The 15,447-nt window shown below is 44.7% G+C and overlaps 1 protein-coding gene across 1 annotated transcript in view; it reads right to left on the bottom strand.

Annotated features, from left to right (window-relative positions):
- Positions 1 to 7,495, bottom strand: part of LOC108938753 (contactin-3-like) — a 52,898-nt gene extending 45,403 nt beyond the window's left edge. The window contains exon 1 of the mRNA XM_018759610.2: positions 7,370 to 7,495. The gene's annotated coding sequence lies outside the window, so the exon portion shown is untranslated. The remainder of the gene's footprint in view (positions 1 to 7,369) is intronic.
- Positions 7,496 to 15,447: the final 7,952 nt, after the last annotated feature.

Below are 15,447 nucleotides of genomic sequence, written 5' to 3'. Positions count from 1 at the left end.
TGCTCAGCATCTTTTTTCTCTTTTATCTGGACCATATTTCCTGCTGTCAACCTGTTTCAGATACACGCTGGCACAGAACCTTAACAGACGGAATTACACAGTTATCGAGCACCAGTGCATCGCAGAGCTGATACGGAGGCCGCGAGGCAATGTACGGTTAACCACATTACGCATTAACACCGAATGCTGTTAACGGAAGGATACAGGCATTGCCAGCAGTGCACGTTGGGGCAGCGGCGCCGGCGTGCCGGGCAACACGAACGCAGAACGCTGTTGTTTGGTTTGCAATTACAAGGGTTCCACCATACTGACAGTCTCCCCAAAATGAAGGATGACCTGGCTTACGATGTCTGGGGGCTCCACAAGTTCATGTTTCATCACTTGGCCTAAGAGATGACACAGGACCACAGAGACTCTCTCACACACACTCACACGCACCTCCCTGTTTGAATGTGCACAATAGCTGCAGTGAAAAGAAGACAATATATTGCGCTGTTGTCAATACAATGTTCTACACGGCAAAAAAAAAAAAAAAAAAAACAATAGCAGCTTTAAAGAGTTGTGTGTCATGGGGGGGGGGGGGGGGAAACAATGCAATGCTCTCTTGAAATTTAGGACATGCACAACTAAAGTCAGGGCTAAACACTTTCTCATTCGGACCCAAGAAGAAAAACAACGTGCCCTCATCCAGCGGGAGAGAGTTCTTCCTGGGAGAAAGAGAGGATCTGAAGAAATGTTTTTGTGACCATACAGTATTATAGAAGAAGAAAAAACAACGCTACTTAAAATGAATCTTGCCGAAAATGCAGAGCAGCAAAGAATATGTAGCGCAGATGCAATCTATAAAGGATGCAATCACCCCTCTCCAGCTGTGTTGACAAAATAGGATGTCGGTCCAAAACAGAGAGCAAGAAGATTCATACCGAGAGGCATAAAATGATGAAAAATTGTGAATCAATTTGTTCTACAGCAACAACTAATAACGTGAAAGATGTTGTCATCAGTCGAAAGCCCTTAGGTGTTCGGTGCGAACACTGGGAATGCCACAACGCTCGGTTACAAATGCTGTGCGTCTAAGGTGCTTCACAAACTGACCAAACAAGCATCATTTATTACCCCTGGAGTGGCTGCGTATCAATTCGCTAAAATACCACGCGAGGGAGGGTGATTCGCAAGGGTGACAAGGGGCTCTGCATCCAGCAGTCCAAAGACGGGCGGTACGTTATTCCAAAAGGTGATGCTGCCAGTTTCATTTCTTGCCAAGTTCTGCTCGTTCATTTTATTCCACAGGTACAACGGTGGTGCTGTGCTTAGGAAAACAGCTGCTTGCAGATTTGAAACACTAGAACATTCAGTGGCAGAGCAGTTCTCTCTAAAAATGGTTAATTTAGTTCACCCATCTGTCCGTTACCAGCAAGTACTTGTCCAGCGGAGGGTCCCAGCCGATTACTCTTGATGGGAGGACGGCGTATGAAAATCACACACTCATTCACACGGCTACTCGCTAATGACAATTTAAGAGTCGCCAGTTCCCCTGAGACGCGCATCTTTGGACTGTGGGAGGAAACAGGATTACCCAGAAGAAACGCACACAAACGGGGCGAGAATACGTAAGCTTTGAGCAGAGTGAGCAGAATTAAAATGCGTGTGCAAACCCACGGCCCTGGAGCTGTGAGGTCGCCATGGTAGCCCTTGGTTAATCAGATATGGTTTTATTTGGTGTACATACAGTAATACACAGGGTAAGATGCTAAAAGCCTAGTGCTAAGATTATGGGGGCTGGACACAAACTGCTAACCATAATACAGTGCCTACTTCCTTCTCAATATCTATTCCAACTACTCAATCCACCAACCATATTATTTATTCTTAACTAACTATCCTTACTACCCAAACCTCTTCACAATACCTCTACAAACCTACACACCAGCACATAGTAACAATGGATGCTACCTACCTCGCTGGGGTTCACCGCAAGCACTTGGCTGGGATTGTCAAGTGGGCACCTTCCTTCGTTGGTGTTTCCTTGAATTGAGCCCACGACACCTCCAGAAGGCTCAACGGTGAGATCTGACATCCCAGACCCCCCCCCCCCCCCATGCGCACACCGCAATCTCAGTGACTCAATCCGTCAAAAGCCTCCCATTCCAACCACCCACAAACTACAGGACAACTTAATTTCCCACCAAAGAATGGAATATAAAGAGTACAAGGTACAGATATGCTATATGTCAGTAACATTGCACTTCTACGTATAATGGTACTATGCCAACTTGTAACTGGAAATACATAATGCAATATTCAGCTAAGCACAGTAAGGAGGTCAAAGTAACAATGAGCGATGTTGTCTGCAAAGACACACGACTAGCATGTCTGCATATTGAATTTAAGTTAATAAGTGTTCAATAAATATGATGCGCGTTCCTGATGGATGGAACTCATTTCACAGATCGGGATGTGATCCGAACCCCATGGAATCAGAGTGGCAAAGCAGAGGGCTGACTTCCCTGCTTACTCACACTGATGTGCATTTTCCATGTGCAATCTAATGCAAAGAGATGTTAAATAGAGATCAATACCTTTGCTTTTTTTTTTTTTTTTTGGGAGGGGGCAATTCCCCAGCAGTAATCTGAACCCCTCCATCCACCCAGTAATGAGTGTGTCTAAGAAGGGGAGGGAAAAGGGAAAATGTATGTAAATGAATCTTTTGCTGTGTTTGACTTTTCATCTAGTATTCTTTAAACAATTCTTTTGTGCCACATTAAGAGCTTCCATTGCCATTTTAAAGAATTGCTTATTGACGATCAACACGCAATCAGAGACTGCAAATAACAACAGCGTTCTGACAAAGCAACTGTGAATGGCTGACAGTGAGCGAGAGTTTCTATCGAGGAGGTGCAAACAGAGAGGTGATACATCACACTCATCGCTCATAAGAGCGGCCTCTCCGGGCAGCAGATAATCAAAACAACAACTCAAAATTCATTGACCTCTTACATCAGAATGTATAATGCACATTCATTTCCCTCTTACATTAAATGCAATGTCAAAGGGTTTTATTTACCACAAGCTTTATTTTTGAAGGGTACTGTTTTACATGTAGTCTGCAGAGCCATAATTATAATTATTATTATTTTATTGACTTAGCAGTCATCATTATCCATGGAACTGGATACTCTCCAGCTTTTTCATTCTTAAGACCAAATTATATATTTATAACACTTTTCTCCAAAGCAACTCACCATTATTTACCCACTTACTGTATGCAGCTAAGGAACTTCTCTAAAGCAATTTTAGACTAAGTATGCTGCTCAAGGGAACCAGAGTTGGAGGTGGAATTTGAACCTCCAACCTTTGGGTCTGAAAGCATCAGCTCTAACCACTATGCTCCAAGCTATCACCTCCTCTTAGATTTTTATGTACTTATGCATAAACCACCATGAAGATTTTGGTTCACAACTCATGAAAACATCAGATCCATCTGATAGGAAGCATGCAACACAGTTTGGAACCATATATTTGTGCATAGGACAGTCACATTCTGCACTGGCAAACTGAGGGTTTCTGGCTCAAGTCCTGGCTGGACAGCTACTCCTCCACATCTAAACATTGTACAAGGGTGGATGAAATGGCAAGATCTACATAAGGGTCTACGGACAGGAGCGTCTACTAAGCCAGTGCATAATGTAAATGCCAGATGAGGTACTTAAAGAGTGAAGAAGAATACCTAGAACGCTGAAGGAAAGTGCTGCAGGAAATAGAGCCTTCCTTAGGGTGCACTAGGACAGCACTGGAAGGAATACAAATGACAGCAGGAACACCATGGACCCCATGGGACCAGAGAAAGAGATCAGGAGCCCCTTTGAGCATTCTTCAAGGGCCCCTCCTTCTTTACAGTCGTCGACTTAGCTGTAATCCCAAATTGCGTGGGTTTGCCAGGGATGTGTTCGGTTCCATCAACACGACACTGCTGGAGGTCAATTCACAACCATGAAGAAAACCGAGAGGAGAAAACAGAAATCAGGCACTTCCCCTGACACTAAAGAGGATGGGTATCCATTGCTGGTGTCTTCTGTAATTCCAAAGCCCTCTGTGCCTCTGCGAAAGACATTGTCGGTAACATCCTCCCTTTGCTTGTTAGCCAAAGTCTAAGGCCACGTAGAGATTGTGTCTATAAATACCGACGCACGCACTGTGAGAGCAAACAAAAACAATCTGACGCTGCCTGCCGAGCAGCACATTCTTCAGTATTGACCAGCACGCTTATTTGTGCTGCATGATCAAATTCTCCACATTTCTTCTTCATGCCCAAGGCCAGGGACCTCATTCATATACAATAATAGTGGTTCCTTGCCTGTGAGAATGGACAGCCCATAGATTTCAGGGGGACTGATGTAAATAACAGAGGACCGCCTCTTGTGTCTTGAGGCGGTGCTGCTCTGCAGTGACGGCTCACAGCTTACTGAAGAAACTGAATGACATTTTAACCTCTGTATCTGGTTGCGAGAAGACATAATGTGTTGAAATTGTGCAAAGCATGCATTATGCTTCGGTTTGCACTGGACAGCCCGACAACATATCCCTAGAGCCTTGCTCTCCAGGACTGAACACTGAAGCTAAGACTTAACCGCTTAAGGAACAATCGTGTGTAAAACTAAGCCGGAGTACAAAACAGATGGGACGCTAACACCAGGGTGTCGGTTAAAGTCAAAGTTCTGCCACAGTGGGCAAAAGAAAACTTCTACATTGCACTCCCCCAATGCAGCTCTGAATCTGGGAAGCACCTGTATTAGTTAAGAGAGAATTTGTGTTGCATCTGATGCTAATTCAATAAATACATTTTCCTGTAAATACAGTGGCTTCCTATCTACTTGCCTTCCCAGCAGACTTAACTGCGGTTATATTAAGTGAGTGATGGGAAGCTTGCATTGTAAATGATAAAGTACCTATGATATGAAATAATGACTGGCATATCCAGGCGTCTGTCTGCATCATTCCACCCGAGACTGTTTATTCCAAGAAACGTATGTTCTACCTACCAGTTCCATCTTATCGGTTATCAGTTATTCGATTAGTGAGTAGAGGATTCATGACTGAAAAAAACAATTAAGGGAATTAAAATGAAGTGTGTAATTGTACAGAATACAACTGCAGCACATGTACAATGAAATGAGTCAGGCACAAGCAGACTCTGAGGTGCCAGTCCACACACATGTTGCCAGAGAGCCTGGAACCCATTCAGAGACCACTGCCTTCCAAGGATGTAATAACACATCAGGTGCTGGGGCTACTATATATTGCACATATTGTGTTGTTGGTGTCTTACTCAACTGAGTAATATTGCTAGTACTATGGCATACATATATATATATACACACACACACACACACACACACACACACTGGCTGAAGCCACTTGTCCCAAGTGGGGTTGCAGCAAGCCAGAGCCTAACCCAGCAACACAGAGCATAAGGCTGGAGGGGGAGGGGACACACCCAGGATGGGACACCAGTCCATCACAAGGCACCCTAAGCCGGACTCAAACGCCAGACCCACCAGAGAGCAGGGCCTGGCCAAACCTGCTGTGCCACTGCACCTCCATCTCTCACACACACAGAGACAGAGTATATACATATATATATATATATGTGGAATATCAGTGCTGCTTGAATACTAGTGGACACGCCCCCCCGACCACATTGCTATGAATCCACTGGCTTGTAAATAGTTTCTACTGCAGGGTGATCACAGTGCACACAGTATGAAATGCCTGTTTACATTAATTTACATTTTGCAAGAAAAAAAAAAGCATGTGCACAAAACTGGGCCAAAGCCTGGCGCCCTTCCCCAAGTAGAATGAAGCATAGGCGCAGCACTTCGGAGTAGGAGGGGTCCCTGCGCGCCCGCTGCGCACTTGTACGTGTCGCCTACCGGGTGCTACCGGGACACCGCAGGGACACCGAGTCTTACAGAAGTGCCCGTGTGAACACCTCTCAGCGCCTGTGTCAGTGATTTCGCGCGAGCGAGGTGCTCTAAATACACGAAATGCACACACGCACACGTACACGCGGAGAGACAGAGCGCGCGCGCGCGCGCGCCCGCGCCCGCGCTCGCGGACACGACGGAAATCCCTTCGGCCTCGTTAAGTTCCACAACGCGTTAATATGTAAGAACGCGCGGGCAGCAGCGCGGAGGTCACGCGTCGAGCGTGAGAACAATCGCGGTAATCGAAGTCAACGGATTTCCACTCGAGAGTAACCGGTTTTGTACGGGCTGCCCGCACCGACACTCCAACCGCAGGATACGCGCGTGTTTACACCGCGTGCCCGACCACCACGGCAGCCGCCCGCGCGCACGTTTCACACCCAGTCCCACCACGTCGCCACAGAGAACACCCTGCATCTCCTCATTATGATCAACACAATCATCGTTGTTCTTTTACTTATTTATTGTCTCCTTTACCACTCGAGTGTTGCACCTGCTCATCTGGACACAGCACTTATTTATACTGCGCTTACAAACGTAGAGGCTATATAGCATAGAAACTGCAGTTTTCTACCTGTTCAGCAGGGAAGGTAACATTTCTTAATAAATTAATTATTTTTTTCCCCTAATAAATTATATATATTTTTTTAAAGAATTTTTTTTTTCTTAAGTAATAATTTAAACAATAACACCACGACTAATACTGGGAAACGTCAGGTATTGTAAATATATAGTTTTAACAATAATGGTATTCAGCCTCTCATTTCTTTTGTCATTTTTCAATCCATCACCCAAGACTCAAACTTTATTGCTTCCCTCTAAACATTCAGTACATAACGCCGCACAAACCTCTTCAAAACGGCATTATGTTTTGATTAAAAAATATATATAATTAGCAATTATAAAAAACTCAGTCTGTAGCTGGCTGTAAAATATGACTTGTAATGCATATGATAAAAAAACGCACTTGGAACGCACTAAAAATGCGAGGTATGAAAAGCAAAACTACCAGGAGAACAAGCACGTTTATTATCCCACAGTGGAAAATAAATATTTAAAGATGTGGAAGTGACCCCCAGCCATATCATATTATGACATACATACTGACACCGCATCGTGTTTTATTATTCCATCAGCACACAATTCACCGGCTCTCTCTTCAAAATGTGTCACACTGCATGTGTGTTACGTACATGATGATCATGTTCTGAGGGGTAACTCTAATGTAACAATTTTCTACGTTAAACGTAAAGGCAAAATCGTTATTCATCCGGTATATTCCCGAGGCTGACCGGGGAGGGGGGGGTCTCGTGCCACTGGTCTCGCGCGCACGAGCCCGCGCTGGTGTGGAGACGGGAGGCACGCGGACGCGCCGCGCTACTCACCGCCGCGCGCTTTCCGTCTCTGTGTCTTTCTCCTCAGAAACCCCGGGCAACGCGCCGGCGCTCTGTCATTCACCTCGCAGTAACGGTTAGGACCTGCCGCGCGGGCCACTACGGAGCCATGTTATCCTCCGGCGGGCTCCCGCGCCGATCTCGTGAAAGAAGAAGAAGAAGAAGAAGAAGAAGAATCCGAGCGGGAAGCGTGGACGGTACGGAAGTGTCCATAGAGCAGCGGTGAAAGCGCGTTCCGCTGTGCAGGCGCCGACGCCGCGAACGCGCCACTCCCCTCCGCTCCGCGCGCCACAAAAGCGTCCGCGCGACGTGCCCGCGAATCGCAGCGCGCGCCGTCCCCCCCCTTCCTCTCGCTGCAGCCGAGCGCACCTCCGAGAAGAGGTTCACGTTAGGTGACTGTGGTCTCCAGCTGTGGAGCCAGCAGGGGCGGCACACGCTGATTAACTGCGCAGCTCGCGCCTTCGCCTCGAGAGAAGGACGCGGTTATTGGCCGATTCCTTTTTTCCGAGGCGGCTTACAATGACGGATAATCAACTTTACCATGGTTTAAACAGTCACACAGCCGTGGGATTTCTACTGCGTTATTTCAGGGAAACTGCTTCGCTCAAGGGTTGATCGGGCAGGAGGGGTACTCGAACCCAGGCCTTCAGACTGTAGCCTGTACACCACCTGCTGCTCCACTTCTCGCAGCTCAGTAGAACTGGACACCAAGGCCTCCGTACTGCTTATCAGTGTAAAAGCAAGAAAGACAACTCAAGTAACGGTTCCGTATTGCTGTACATCCCTGTTCCTCCAGACGCAAGTGCCTTCCTGACTCTCTGATCGCTTTTCAGACCTGAAGATCGTCAGGGAAACATTTCAATGCGTTGTCGCAGGATCGGCTGATAGGTTTTTTACATGTTTCGATGAGAGCAAAAAAGAGGCTATGTTTAATTTATGCGGTGGCGCAGTGGGTTGGACTGGGTCCTGCTCTCCGGGGGGTCTGGGGTTCGAGTCCCGCTTGGGGTGCCTTGCGATGGACTGGCGTCCCGTCCTGGGTGTGTTCCCTCCCCCTCCGGCCTTACGCCCTGTGTTACCGGGTAGGCTCCGGTTCCCCGTGACCCCGTATGGGACAAGCGGTTCTGAAAATGTGTGTGCGTGTTTAATTTATTACATTTGATATTGCCAGTGTGAAAACTACCATAAATTCCAACAGCCTCACCACCGTATTTCTGTGACATTCCTTTTCGGATCCAGCGACCCATTGTGCACGCACGCAGGCTTCCGGTGCATTTTCACATGTTTATGATGAGGCGTGATTGTTATTAATATTCATATTTGGCCCTTAACCTATGTGATTTACAAGGTTAGATTTTTAAGGGTCAATTTTAAGATTATTTGCTCATTTGTACTGCGGGGTATTCCTACTGTAGTAATTCAAGGTAAGTATCAAGTGAACTACAGCAGTGGTAGGATTTGAACTAGGGATGTTCAGATTGCGAGGCACAGCCGAAGCAACACTCCCCAACTGCCCCTTTTCAAATGCCGACAAATTATATCGATGTTAGCAATAAGGATTTTATTGGCTAATTGAGCAGAAAAGACATGACATCTTAATGATATGGCAATAGGAAAGCAATCAGCTTCAGTTCACACAGTTTTTAACTATGAAACTTAGACCATTCAAGACCAAGGAGAAATAGCATCGTGGTGAACACGTTTCCGAAGGATTCCTTCAGATGGCACTGCAATCACATTTACCATCCAACATACTGTCCACTTGGGTGGGGTAGCCTTGGGCCACTCTAGGTCTTTCATTGTGCGCATCGAGTCCTGTGGCTGCACAGATTTCCCTTTATTTATTTATTTATTTATTTATTTAACTAGAAAAAGTTTCTGATATAATGATTATATTTTCTCTGGAAAATTTTGTCTTGACTTATGGATTCCCTCAAACACTTATTCTGTATGCAGTTCCTTTGGATGTTTTTGTAGACATTCTATGATTGTGAAACCATGGACCTTCAGTGGTATTTTGTTTCAAACCTTAAAATCCGAATGATACACCACAATGCTGCAGCCATGGTTGGTTTACTGCACCTTGCAAATTTATAACTCATTGCTCTCTTATGGTTTCGGCAAACAGTTCTGCATTTGTCTTCTGTGATGTTCCACAGCATTCAGTTCTTGGGCCCAAATTATTTTCAGTTTGAAGTCTGGAAATGTTATGTACAGAAATTCAGGCAAGTGCAATACAACAAAGCTCAATGTGATAAATGAATTAAATAAAGTTCATGTCAGTGAATTAAATCAAAGGAAAAAAATGAGATGAGATTTCTTATTCATTAAACTGCTGTTAGCTGGATTAGTTTCTTTTTCCACAGTACGCTGTGATCATCTTATCTGTGACAACATGTTTCTTTGGGTGGGAAGATTGTGTTTAGTGTTAAAAATAGTTTGAGAAACACCTTCAGTTTATCATTAATTGCCCGAAACATGTCTTTAATAGCTTTATTGCTCAAGCGGCTCCGTTTGTTTGCTTTTCTTATTAGCTAATCAAGTCTGGCCGCAGGAGTTGGTAGGGGTGGCTCAGGAGTTGCCTAGCAACCAGGCCACTGCAGATGAGCGTAGTGGTTTTTCAGTCAGCTTTAAAGAGCGAGTGGGTGATTTTATGCCACTGAACCAGCATTGTGCATTTTCCTGCACTGCATTTGCTTTGTACTTTGTTTATGTATCTGAACTTGCTGTTACTTTATTTTTATTTTAGGGCATTGGCTTACTTTTTGAATTTTTTGTTAAGAACACAAAGTCTCTGAATATTCCTGCTTTGGCAAACGCCAAATCTTTGCAAATATCAAACTAACTGGGTGTCTGTACTCCAGAGACAATCCACCACAAGATTCATATAAAGAGATGATGAGACAAACTTTTGGACTCCCCTAATCCTGAAAAGCAAAGTGCTTCAGGCTGTAATTCTTTTCACACTGCTAAGGTATTCCAGAGGCATCCCTGACTCACCAGCTGTTAAGCAAGTGCCTAAATTCTGTCAGACAGTAGGAGGACGCAGATGTCCAGTAGAAGGTAACATGATAGATGTAGTCCAGCTACAGCTACTACAGACATTTCCTAAGTTAAAAAAAGAGAATCCAGAAGGCATGACAAGGTAACAGCAATATTACAGTATAATCATATTGTCTTAGGTATTACATGATACCACTAGCAGCTGAGAGTGACTAAAATATGACAATGTCTCTGTAAAAATAACTGCGTCTTGTCCTGGGTTGGGTAAGGTTGTCTTCCTTGACATCCTTCCCACTGCTGCATGATGCAGCTGAAAGGACACCGCAACACAATGTAAGCCCTTGTTAAGCAGACAAGTGCAGTCACCAACGGTGCCCTTGCAGATTCCCCCGGTTAAACCTTTAGCTTCTGTGCAGTTCGGTAGGCGAGTTGCCTGTTCCTGCCCCCCATGCATTGTTGCACTTGAGTGGTGCCGCAGATATGAGCTCTAGCACATATTCATAACGTTTAACCACTACCTTCAATGATTTACCCATCTATACGTCTGGGTAACTTTTACTGGAGCAATTTGAGAGTAAGTACCTTGCTCAAGAGCACTACAGCAGGAGTGGGATGCTGGTCAGTTCCAAAGCAGCATCTCTGACCGCTACACTACCTGCTGTCCCAGTTGATACTCTGAAATAAGGTGACTATGAATTACAAGCAATAAGGGTGTTAAAATGTTGTCATTTTTGTGTACGCTATGAAGTGCTGAATAATTTGCAATTTTGATTTTTGTACATGTTTACAGTGTCCGGATGTACCAAGATATTCACTGTTACAACTTTTCTGTGGAAAGTAAGAAAGGCAGCACTAATCAAAAAAAACAAGCAAAAGGCTGACAGTTTTTTAAAGAATGTGGCTTTGGGCTAGAGCACTGTCAGTAATGTCAAAATATACCACATTTATGCAATTAAATACTATGCCAAATGAGGGGAAATAGCACAATATACATTTAACTTCACTTCTGGAAAGATTCATTTCATTGCCTAACAAAAGAAAGACTGTATGTCAGAAAGAAAAAAAAAAAAAATCAGTCTGAATCAATATCTCATTTGTTGCCCGGTGTGTTATGGGGATATTTAAAGACAGGTGGTTGGGGATCTTCAAATAAAGGCAAGCAAAATAAGTAAGGTTGTTCTCCAACATGGTCTGGCCGTAGCCACTGAGGGAACTGCCTTTACTTTCTCCTGTCTGCCATCACTGTCATCCATCCATCATTAGTAGCCACTTGCCCAATGAAGGGTTGCGGTAGTCTGGAGTCTATGCCAGAAGTATAGCATGTGAGGCAGAGTACAGCCTGGATGGGTTATCAGTCCCCCACAGATACTCCTTCATTCACACGCACACATTACGGACAATTTAAATGTAAATGTAACTTTAGACTCACCAGTTCACGTAAAGCTCATGTCTTTGGACTGTGGGAGGAAACAGGGGCACCCGGAGAAAACCCACACAGACACAAGAAAAACGCGCAAACTCCATGGAGGCCGAGCTAGATTCTAACCCACATCTGGACACAACCAAGAAGCTGTGATGCACCAGCACTAGCTGGTGCCCCCTCAGTATCAGAAATGAATAATTTTTACTATTGTAACTTTGTCAGCATCTCATTCAGTATAAAATATTTGTTTTCTTATTTTGCTTAAATTAAAAAATGCAGTTTTTACTTACCCTAACATTTTTGACTGAAATGGACTCTTTGCTCTATTGCCATGGATACAGATTAAATGGGAACTGTCACTTTTTCCCATTTTTGAAGAGCCTGATGTGTATGAAGCCTTTTAACAAAGATAAGAAAAGACATTTATGGAGGCTCCCGAGTGGTTCACCCACTGAAGATACTCCTCCCAAATGCAGCACTGAGCCCTGTAGCTCGGTCTGCTCTTTACCATCTGAGAGGTGTAATCTGCTGATTGTGACTTTGGAAGCACCCGAACATAAATGGACTTTCTTCTGACCGCATAAGAGAAGGCTTAAATCGGTCAGAGGAACAGGGTCAACCTCTGTTCTGAGTGCCCACTACGAATACACTGCGCTTCAACTACATGTCTCCAGTTATCGGTGTTACACCATGGTCTCAGCACACTGTTGGGACACCAGAAAAAGCAATAAAAATAATTTGGCAGTAAACAACAAAATAAAAATGGTTATGTGTACAATGCCTTTTGTGGAAACGATCTATTATTTTATGTGAAATATGCTTTATATTATGATTATGGGTAATTTGGGAAAATGGCACAATAGAAATACGAAATGCACTGCACGCATTGCTATTACTATGTATTTGCAAAAATTACATTACATGAGTCTGTGAAGTGCATAACAGAGAGCAACAGAAATCAGGCAGTTTTTTCTTTTTTTTTTTTGTTTACCGAATAAGTTAGATTCGCTGCGACGTTGTTATCTGAAAGCTATGTCTAAGAAAAGAAAGAACACAAACGTTTGTATTAGGGGTCGATCAATACATTGATCATAGCCCAGAACTGCAGCAATTCTTTATCATTTAATATGGATTCAGTCGTTCAAATGTAATGTCATTAAAAAAAAAAAAAGAAAAATAGGTAACATTTACAATTGGACTGAATTGATTAATTAATTTAGTTACTATAAATAATTTCTTTTGCTAATTGGTGGTCTGGTGCTTATCCTACAAAGATGAGGCATGCAGGAGATGGGCACCCCCGGGACACCAGCCTATTGCAAGACAATGACACAATCACACATTCACACACTACCTGTGTCACACCTACGCCGTCAAGCCAAGCGACCCCACCTGCCACAAATTAAACCGGCCAGGTATAAAAGGAGCGCCGTCAACTCACCTGGTTGCAGAATCTTAAAGAGCCCACCTTTTTGGCTTGTGATTCAGCACGTCTTCTTCCTCTACATGCCTTGTCCCGCGTTCTTGTATTTACTGGCTTCTGACCTCCTGCTCGGTTTTTGATACTTGCCTCGCCCCTCGAAAAGATGTCCGCGCCTCAGAAGACCCACGCTTGCCCACGACCTCGATTCCTGTCTTTTCCCGTGTCCCGTCCTGAAATCAACAAACCCGCATTTGCGTCCTAACCTTACCTCCTGTCTCCCGTCTGCATGTGTGACAACTGCCAATCCAGACCGACTGAATAAATATTTAGCTAAATGAATGGCTACGGTGATATTTTACTTTAATGCACGTCATTTTGGACATTTTGGGTGTTATAATTTTTTTTTATATAATGAAAAATAACAGGAGAACATACATGTCAAGCTTTTTATGTGACTTGCATCTGGTTCCATTTTTTTAGCTGAAGTATTCAGAACCAAGAGTGATCAATAGCTAGGGGCAGCTGGTGACACAGTAGTTCTAGGACCTGGTTCAAGGGCTGAAAGTTCAGCTCCCACTAAGGAAGTGAACATTTCGCAACATACATCTGGTTGTTGGAGACAGCTCTATAAGAACTGGTCCAAGAGCAGTGCTGAGAGCAGGTCCGTGAGCCAGCTCTTCACCAGCTCCAGAAACCCGCACATCCTGAAGGCATCAGAGGCAGGGCCTGCTGAGTACCGCTTCCCCAGTCGGCAGAGATCGTGTTCTTCATCAATCAAACAGCAGTGGAGATGGAGAGTGCGGCTGGCCCCGCCCACCTCCGCCTGGGCGCATGATGAGGACCCTGTGAGAGGATGCTATCATTCTACGACAGCTTGGCTCATCAGCAACTGTTCCATCTGAAGCCATTTCCCTCTTGGGGTTGGTTCTGCGACAACCGCTTCAGTCACATTTCTGCTACTCTTAACAACCTCCGCGAACGCACGCGAAACCAACCAGCTTTTGCACTTAATCTCTTCGCTGTGAGGAGGTTCGTTCTAACATGCTGTTAATATTTGCGTCTATGTTTAATTGATGGTGAAGTTTTGATAAGATGAGCAATTTTCCCCAGCCAAACAGAGCTGGTCAGCACCAAGGACAGCGACAAGCTCGGCGTCAATGACACCTTCTTAGCACGCGGTGCTGTTGTCTCCAGCTCGGCTACATCGTCATTAATCATGCTTTCTCCATCCTTCTCGTGGCATTCATTTAATTATCCCAGTGGTTTATTAATGTACTGTGACAGCGAGCTAATGGCAAAGAAGTGCCCCTCGGAGCATTGTGTCCAATCCATCAGATTCACCAGGTTAATAGTGTTAATATCATGTGGGACCATGCACTCTCCCTCTCTGCATCATGGCATGACGTAGCGGAGTTGGATCATGCAGTCCCTTCTGACCCCGTCTGTGTGGGCATGGTTATGAGGTCATACCCGCTGTGGTCTGAGTGTGAGAAAAATCACTAAGTCATTGCTGCTGCAGTGTACATGTTGGCCTGGTCACGATATCCTTACCAAGCCTGTCTGTGTGAGCACTATCATCTATCATCAGGTCATTACCACGGTACTTCATGTGAGAGCATAGCCATTAAATCATTACTGCCCCAGTCTACGTGATAATATGGCAACAAAGTCCTGTGTTAGCACTGCCAAGTGTTCTCTTCTGCTCTCCATTTGTGTGTTACCGTGGTCATGAAGTCATTACTGGGCCAGTGAGCGAGATCATAATCCTGAAGCCATTACCAATGAAGTTTATTTGATTTTGTGTTTTTTACTGCTGCTGTGCATGTGTGTGTGAGCACGGCAGCACGGCGAGTGGCTGCAGTGACAGTAGCATTACCGGCCGTGCACATTTCGCTGAAGGCGAGACGCTTAGGGCCCTCCAGGTGGGCAGTGAATATAACCCCTAAACCTTTCAAGGCAATCTAATAAAAGAACTAAATTTCTGTTAAAAACGTTACCCTGACATTGATTAAGTGCAAACCTCTGCTTTTTCGGGGCAGGTGCACGGCAAGCGATGTTTCATCATATTTTATTAGGTCATCCAGATGGACGTGGCAGCTTCACTTAAGTGACCACTAACACACGGCTAACACAAGCCAGCTGCTCCAGACCCCTCAGCGCACCTCAATGATACAGGCGTCAAAAACTGTGTCTTTTCAGTCCCAGGCCATTCAGCAAATTCAT

This window comes from Scleropages formosus, chromosome 2 (assembly GCF_900964775.1).
Source record: "Scleropages formosus chromosome 2, fSclFor1.1, whole genome shotgun sequence".
NCBI lineage: Eukaryota > Metazoa > Chordata > Actinopteri > Osteoglossiformes > Osteoglossidae > Scleropages > Scleropages formosus.
Note: the sequence above shows the minus strand (reverse complement) of the source record. Positions and strands in the feature narration are given on the sequence as shown.